Source organism: Uloborus diversus, chromosome 9 (assembly GCF_026930045.1).
Source record: "Uloborus diversus isolate 005 chromosome 9, Udiv.v.3.1, whole genome shotgun sequence".
Taxonomy (NCBI): domain Eukaryota; kingdom Metazoa; phylum Arthropoda; class Arachnida; order Araneae; family Uloboridae; genus Uloborus; species Uloborus diversus.
This window is the reverse complement of record NC_072739.1, coordinates 70,529,123-70,538,269: the sequence shown is the minus strand read 5'-3', so window position 1 is coordinate 70,538,269 and position 9,147 is coordinate 70,529,123. Positions and strand designations below refer to the sequence as shown.

Genomic DNA, 9,147 nt, shown 5'->3' with positions numbered 1-9,147 from the left:
ATTTTAATGGTAGCTATTTGATGTTATCTTTCAATGATACTCATGTTCGATGAAGAGAAAGAAATTTGAAAGTCATCAACTAACATGGTGCCTTTGACTGCGGGAGGCAGTTGTTCGATTAAGCTACTGAAAATCAGTCTCCTTCTGCAAAAACTCCAATGAATACTGGTGATAGGGCAACCCCCAAGCTTTCTTCTGTCTTTTCGTTCCAATATTTACAATTAATAACACAAAATATGACGAAAGCATCCCTACAGATAATAAAATGAAGCTCCAAGCCTGTAAAAGCCGTGAAAAATAGACGGCTCATTGATATACCCCAACATTCCCATTTTCGATAAATGTTAAGAGCTTGTGATAACTGTGGAACATTTTAAGTCAACAAGCGGCTTAATTCATAACTGACAAAATAGTAAAGCAAATCTGAACATACCAGATCTTGGAAAACAGTATAAATTGACTGCCCAAAGGAGACTTTTGGCTCTTCCACGAGTGAGTCGAATCACGCACTAAGAACGACTAAGTTATCTTAGGTATACGACAACAATGACAATCTCTGATAAAGCGTCTTTAACTACCATGGTTACACTACCTGGTGAATTTTTTAGAAGCTCGTAAGTTTGAAAAAAAGGCCACTAGAGAGCAAAATCATCACCATAGCGATAGTGGCCCATTGTTGCCCCCTTGGCACAAAGTTGTACCATTTTACGGTATAATGTGAAAAAGAAATTTGTATTTACGTTAGTGGTGTACCAGTCAATCCTTTTGAGAAAGTGACTCGCTCGCTCAAAATACTTAGTTCTTTTTAGCAATTCAGGAATGGAAAAATAACATCATGATTACTTGTACTGTTTGCAAGATTGATTTTTCCTCATTAATTATATATCTGACTCATATTAAAAAATGTCCACAGTCATACCCCTTTTCTTACATATGTGAATTTAACAGATTCCCAAAAAGTTGTACAAGTTACTAAGCGCTAAAAATACATCTATTTAAACACAGAGAACTGACGTTGTAAAAGGAAAAACATTCTTGTTCTGTTTGTGGATTTTACGTTCCACTTGTCTAGAAAACATGGGTTTTATTTTATGGATGAAACTTGCAATGAAAATGACTCAATGGATTGTAATAGTCAAGAAGTTGACTCTGTTGAAAATACAGTGCTAGAAGATGACTGTAATTTAAATGCATCTCTACTTATGATGTATATTCAAGAGATGCATTTATTACCAGCTGCAGTAGTTTCCAATAGAAAAGCTAATGTTTTTACACACTGATAATGGAAATTATATTAAAAAGTATATTTTTGATATGTTAATAGAAACGAAAATTGATTCGACTGTATCGGAATCTGTAAAGAATATTGATTCAACATTTCTAGTTTCATCCATGTTCAAAGATGTTACCTCACTTCATTTAAGGAAACAAATAATTAAGAAAATAGGACTAATACAACCTATACAACATAAAATTGGCATAGCAGGGAGTAACTTTTAATACATACCTATTATCGAAAATTTACAAAAACTTTGTAAAAGTAGAAAAATTGCTCAGTACATTGCATCAAAACCGGTTTCTTAAAAGATATTTGTAATAGTTTAATATTTAAAAGTAATAATCTATTTACTGTCTACGCAAATGTTCAAATCATACTTTATTTTGATGAATTTGGGGTTGCAAACCCTCTCAGTGGAAATCAAGCAAAGCATAAGTTAGCTGCTTTTTACTACACAGTTGGAAACATATCTTCACAGTATCGTTCCACTGTCAAAGAAATGCAATTAGCTATTTTGTGCCGTGATCAAGATCTAAAAGAATATGGCTTTTCAACCATTCTTGCTCCCTTATTAAGGGATCTACATATTTTGGAATCTGAAGGAATTCAGATTACTGAATCAAAAGAAGGTATTGTAGTCAATTTAGGTGATAATTTTGATTCTCATCAGATTGGTGGATTTATATCTTTTTCTGAGGACAACTGCAGAAGTTGTAAGTTTTGCTTGGCTTCGAATAGTGAAATGCAAACAAGCTTTGATGCAAATAATTACACACGAAGCAAGCTCAGAAAGCAATCATGCACACCATTTGGATATGATAAATACCAATCTCTTTATGGCGTTAAAGTCCCTATCCATTTGATTCTCCTACACGCTTTAGTTGTTGCAAAATGCTTTAGCAGCGAGTTGACAACATAACAAGCGACTTGAATCTGCTAAATTTGGTTGTAATGACACTGTTGATTGCACACGAATTATTTTAAATCCATTAAAATGACAGCTGCCAGAATATGGTGTCTTATACGATTCCACCCTGCCCGGGGCACCGCCATCTTGACTAGGAAAGCCAGGAGGCTGGAAACTAGTTTCGCCGTGACGTCACACTAATAGGCGATGGTATTTTCCCCCTTCTCCTTTCTCGCCTCTCTTTCAGTGGTCAACTGGATAGTAGCAGGTGCAGATGAAGCGTACGACATGCCTGAACGTCGTTAGAATCAGCACGTGGCCTCCTCTGAATTAGATTATATTGGTAAGTTTATTTTCACCATATAAAGATGTCATATATATTTTACCAGTGAAAAGCATAACTGCAGATTGTCTGTTTGAATATCTCCATAAAATCATTGTTCAATTAGAAAAATTTGGTTTTAAAGTTATTGTTGTTACTACTGACAATAATAGTATAAATCGCAAATGCGTATCCAAATTTAATAATCCACTTTCAAACTATGTATATCCTCATCCATGTGATCCCAATAGACCCTTGTTTTATTGTGTTGACCCAGTGCATTTGATAAAAAGTGTAAGGAATAATTGGATAAACCAAAAAAATATTGAGCAAGCAATGTATTTCCCTTGTTTTGATTCCAATTCAGATGAAATCAACACTGCTTCTTTCCTTGCGTTAAAAAAATGTATGAAATTGAGTGTAATGACCTTTTGAAAGGTGGCTATTCTTTATCTCAAAAAGCACTTTGGCCATCTAATTTGGAGAGGCAGAATGTTAAGCTAGCCCTAAATGTTTTGAATTCCAATGTGAGTAACGCCTTAAATTTTCTTGGACCCTCCCATAATATTTTAAACTATTCTGGCACTGCCATGTTTATTGAAATTATGTCTACATGGTTCAAAATCCTCAATGTGAAAACTCCAAACAAAGGATTAAATCTAAGAGATGAAATGTGTGAACCTCTCTTTTTCAAGCCAAATGACAAAAAACTTATTTTTTTATCAAATTTCATAGACTGGCTCAATAAGTGGGAAAATTTAAAAAGTGACACAGGTAAATTTACTCGAGAGACACATTCCGCGCTTTTACTTACTACTACATGCATGATTGAGCTCACACGATATGTAACGTCTGAACTCAATATGACATATTTATTACCTGGCAAGATCCAAACCGATGAATTAGAATACAGATTCAGTCTTTATCGCAGAATGGCAGGTACCAATTACCATATATCTTTGAGGCAAATTTTTGAGGTTGAAAATAAATTGAGAATTTCAAATGAATGCAAACTAAAACTGTATTCTAAGTCAAAAGGTGAGTTTTATGTAAATGAAATGTGTGTTGATGAAATAGATGATTTTGCTTCTTCAAATTATGATGAAAATGTACCTTTCTCAATTACTGTTACTGATGCTGATGTAAAAAAAGTAAATATTCAGCTACCATTTATAACATGGTTATCAGGATATTGCGTACACTCCGTAGCTGTTAACAAACTAAAATGTGATGAGTGTAAAGCTAATTTTACAATAGATAAACCTTTGCAAAAATCTGACAACCACATTATTATAAGCAATTCAGATAGAGGTGGCCTCAAGTATTCAACTGTAGATGTTGTAAATATAGTTGTGTATAATTTCATAATCGTTCAGAAATTAATAAGTGATTATGAGGAAAAATTTCTCAAAATGCCAAATCAACGAAATACAGCTTTGCAAGAGACACTTAATGTTCTGTACAGTAAAGACATGCTATTAATTAGCTGCAAGCGACATAACTCTTTAAAAGTTATGACAATGATATTAAGAGCCTCCACCAACACACTACTAAAAAACTACTGTAAAAACAAAAATGATTCCCTCATAAAGCAGAAAAATGTTGCAAAGAAAAGTAAAACTGAAAATATTGTAGAAAAGAAAACCGGTCCAAAAGATTCGATAAAGCGAAAGCAAAAAAAATTTCAGTAGTAAAATTTTCTTCTCATATTGTGCTTTCGTTTCTAAACCAAGGATCTTACATGTGTTATGAGTTATATGTGTTGTCATATAATTTTACTTTTTCTCCTGATAGAGAGAAAAAGAAATCACTGAAATATTTTTAGAAAATTGTTGCAAGTTAAAATATTATGACTAGCTAAATAATCAAAACGAATATATGAGAGAAATCTTTAACTTTTGTGAAGTAACTGGAGTATTTTGTATTGCTAGAATTATAACTTAACCATTTTTCTGATTATTTCAGAACCAAAAATAGTTTTTTCCCTGTTCCACTTTTAGAGAAAGATTTTTTAACTCATTAAAACATCGTCGTAATGTAAAATAAAAGTAGTAACTTAAATATCTTGAGTCATAGGAGTTTTACGAATTAACCACAATGTTTTCAGTTTGTTCGGGATCAAAAGTGGTTTTGATCCATTGCTCTACTTAAAAACTGTTTTAAAAATATTTAAAATGTTGTCAGACCTGCTATGAATTATCTTATGTGTTAAATTCTAGTTATGTAAATAAATATGTGTAATTATAATAAATATTTTGTCTTCAAAATTGGTTGTTTATTTAAATCATTTTTTTTTTCAATTGCACACACAAGCTCTGAAACTTTCAGGACATAATTCACTTTTAACTTATTTGTTAAATTGTATCATGCATATGTTTTATAAAGCTAAATGAACAATATTTGTTATGAAGTGATTTGCAGATCAAATAATAATTTGGGTTTTATAGCTTTGATCAGCATTAGAAGAAAGTGACTAACGGATATTTTTAATTTATATATTGAGACAAACTTCATCATTGAAATTTCTACAAATATTATCTGAAATTTATTTTTAAAATTCCAATTGATACTTTACAGGGGTTTTCAATTTCATACGTAACTTATTGTGAAGTGTATGTAAAAAATAAGGTTCATATCTTTAAAAAGAAATTTTTGACCAGCAGTTGTAATAATTGTTACAAGATAATTGTTGATCCGAAAATAAAATGATGGTTGAAATTAGAAATACGTATTTTCAAATGAACATTATTTTAAACATTTTCAAAACTTCTATTAAATGAAAAAAAAAAAAAAAAACACTTTACAATATATATCAACATATTAGATTTTGAGGAAGGGAAAAAATTAGCTTCTTGTATTGAAATGTTCTTAAAATAACACTGAATTCGTCAGAAAGTCTCAATTGCGCTTCGCGATCCGATCGTCTTCTGCAGTGACGTCACGTTACCAGCGTGCTGGCTTTCCTAGTCAAGAAGGCAGTGCCGGGGTCCGACGTTCCGAAAACAACTGAACATCCCAAGGACTACAAGTCGAGCAATGCACGATTTGCTCGAAGGAATAATTCCTTTTGAATTAGGACTAATGATCAAAAGCCTTATTATAAAAAGTGATTCCACCCTACCCAAGGTCCGACGATCGGAAAACAACTGAACATCCCAAGGACTCTGCAAGAAAAAGTCGAGCAATGCACGATTTGCTCGAAGGAATAATTCTTTCTGAATTAGGACTAATAATTAAAAGTCTGTTTATAAAAAGTACAGGGTGGTACAAATTAAACGCACAGTACTCAGAGGCTCATAGCTCAGGTTCTACTGAACGGATCCGAATGAAATTTAAAATATACGTTAATGTAGAACATGCGCTCGAGATTTTTGCAAAAAAAAGTTTAAATTTCTCGCCAATAGATGGCGCTGTACTGCGAAAACCATATGCAAATGAATAGCGACTGCTTTCTGTGTATAAAACAGAGATGCATGATTGAAAGGAATCATTCGTTCACAGTTAACATGCCGCTTAACAAGAAGGAACGCGCACTGATCGTAAAACTGTTTTATCAGAATGAGAGCAATGCTTCGGTAACTCTCCGTTCTTATCGGCGGATGAAAAACTTAAGAAGAGGCCCCATGTCCAGCAGTGCCATTAAACGCATGATTCGGAAATTTGCAAGGTCTTCCAATGCGTCTGTAAGTAGTCGCTCAATAGCACGAACACTGAATATTCCATGGTAACTGTGCGTATGATTTTACGCAAAATTTTGAAGCTCTACCCGTACAAGATGCATTTCGTGCAACAGTTGAAACCTCACGACTCCTCTGCGCGTCTGAATTTTGCCTTGTGTTTTCTGGCGAGGATGGAAGTGGATGACAACTGGCAGTCGTATATCTTATGGACAGACGAGGCTCATTTTCATTTAGATGGTGCTGTTAACACCCAGAACTGCCGCATATGAGGTTCCACCAATCCTCATGCAATACAACAACAGCCGCTACATTCCCCATACGTCACCGCATGGGTGTGGCTTCACGGCGAACTTCATTTTGGGTCCGTACTTCTTCGAGGAAGTTAGAGGGAACGGGTTTGTTCGGTGTACCGTCACCAGTGACCGCTACCGCTAGACTCTTGGAAGAACATGTTGTCCCGGCGTTAAGGCAACGAGGCTGTTTGGCCACCACAGTCTTCATGCAAGATGAAGCAACTGCTCATACGGCGCGTCGTGCGAAGACTGATTCAAGCTCACTTCCCTGATGAACGCGTCATCTCGCGGACTTTCCCAATTGCCTGGCCAGCAAGGTCACCAGATCTAAACCCTTGCGACTTCTGGCTGTGGGGTTTACTCAAGGATCGCGTATATCAAGGAAGTGTAAATAATGAAGCAGAGTTGAAAGCATCTATCGTAAGTCACGTCTCACTAATTCATCCCGACATGTTGCATGCGGTCATTGAACATGCGATCGTACGCTTTCAGCATATTGTTGACCGGCAGGTTATGCACGTAGAGCATACGTGTTTGCAACTCAATAAACCTTCTTTTATTCTTTGAACTTTTAGTGTTATCTTTCTTCTTACGTCATTACAGCGCCATCTATTGGCGAGAAATTTAAACTTTTTTTTTTTTGCAAAAACCTCGAGCGCATGTTCTACATAACGTATATTTTAAATTTCATTCGGATCCGTTCAGTAGAACCGCAGCTATGAGCCTCTGAGTACTGTGTGTTTAATTTTAACCACGCTGTACTTTACTTTAACTCTACTTAATAAGTGACTTGAATCTGCTAAATTTGGTTGTAATGACATTGTTGATAAACCCCATGTTTTGTAGACGAATTATTTTAAATCCATTAATATGACAGCTGCTAGAATATGGTGTCTTATACGATTTTTACCCTAAATAATTGGTGATAGAGTGCCCAGTAAAGATCTCAGTTGGAGTCTTTTCAATGTGGCTTCCGTGTCATATTTAAACGATCTAATAGAGCACCACAGCCTATTTCAAGAACTTTTCTCACATGTAAGAATAAAGCCGAAGCACCATTACCATGTTCAATATCCTAATTTAATTTAGGAATTCGGTCCATTTAAATATTCGTGGTCTGAGATTTGAGGCCAAGCATTTATATTTTAAAACAATTCCAAAGTTTAAAAAAAAAATTCATAAATTTACCCTATTTCTTAGCTCAAAGGCATCAGCAATTGCAATTATATTGTAACATTACAAACATCAATTTTGAATGCTGACCTAAAGTTTTCTGTTAAAAACATGTCTTAGAGTTTGGTTACTCAGGAGAAATTTTGAACATTTTATCTGGTTATGATAACTTTTTTGGCACTTCGAAAGTAAAATTAAATAGTTGTGCGTCCAATAGAAAAGGTGACTGATTTAATATTTGCGGAATTATTAGAGCTATCTATAAAAGAGTGATTGCATTAAATGCATGCACATTTCAATTCTTTTCTGGATTAATTTCAAAGCGTTGGCAACATCGATTAAACGTGATAACGCAAATTCTAGAAGAAGTCGCTTGGCCTCTGTCGAAAAAAAAAATGGAACAACACACTAACATTAAATTTTGTTTTAAAATTCGGTAAAAGTGCCACAGAAACAATTGATTTGATGAAGACCATTTATGGTAGTGAAGTACTGAGTCGTTAGAATGTTTTTTAAGTGATATGCAAGATTGCGTAATGGTAGAGACAGCTTAGGAGATGATTCAAGACCATGTCATTCAGTAACAGTTCGAAATGATGAAAACATTGAAAAAGTGGCTGAAATCCTACGAAATGATCGTTGTATCTCTACTCGACTCATCTAAGAGCTCACAGGCATACCTAAATCCACTGTCCATCTCATTTTAACGGAAAATTTAGGCAAAAGGAAAGTCTGCTCGCTTTGTACCGCACACATTGACTAACGACCAAAAACATTGCAGAGTGGAACACTGCAGAGACATGCAACAAGCGGCCACTAGGGATCCAAGCTTCATGGTAAACATTGTATCTGGTGATGAAACCTGGTGTTTCAAGTATGAACCACTCACAAAACGTCAGAGCGCGGAGTGGAAGAGCCCAGAAAATGCCAAACAAAAAAAAGTGCGCATGGAAAAAAGCCGAATCAAGACTCTCCTCACAGTTTTCTTTGATTTGAAGGGTATCGTTCATAAGGAATTCATGCCAGAAGGCTAATGCTGCTTACTACTGGAATGTTTTGAAGCGTTTATGGGCGAGAAATCATTGAGTTAGACCTGAATACCAAAACCAAGGGGCGTGGTCTTTTTTTGCATGACAATGCACTAGCACACAAAAGCCTGATTGTACGAGACTTCTTGGCCAAAAAAAGTATTGTGGTGCTTGATCACCCTCCTTATTCCCCTGATTTGGCTCCAGCGGATTTCTTGTTGGTCCCCAAGTTGAAATTGGCAATGAAAGGCAAACATTTTGCCAAAATTTCAGATATTCAGGCAGCTAACGACGGCAACATGAGGGGCAATTCCAAAAGATGGGTTTGAAAAGTGCTTCAAAAACTTTCGCCACCACTTCCAGCATTGTATTGACTCCCAAGGTGTGTGTTTTGAATAAATCATCTTGTAAACTAGAAAAAAAATTACGTCTTGTACCTTATTTGAAATCAGTCCCCTTTTATTT

The 9,147-nt window shown here is 35.2% G+C and overlaps 1 pseudogene; it reads left to right on the top strand.

Moving 5' to 3' along the window:
* Positions 1-1,121: 1,121 nt before the first annotated feature.
* LOC129230309 (uncharacterized) lies at positions 1,122-7,743 on the top strand (annotated as a pseudogene).
* Positions 7,744-9,147: the final 1,404 nt, after the last annotated feature.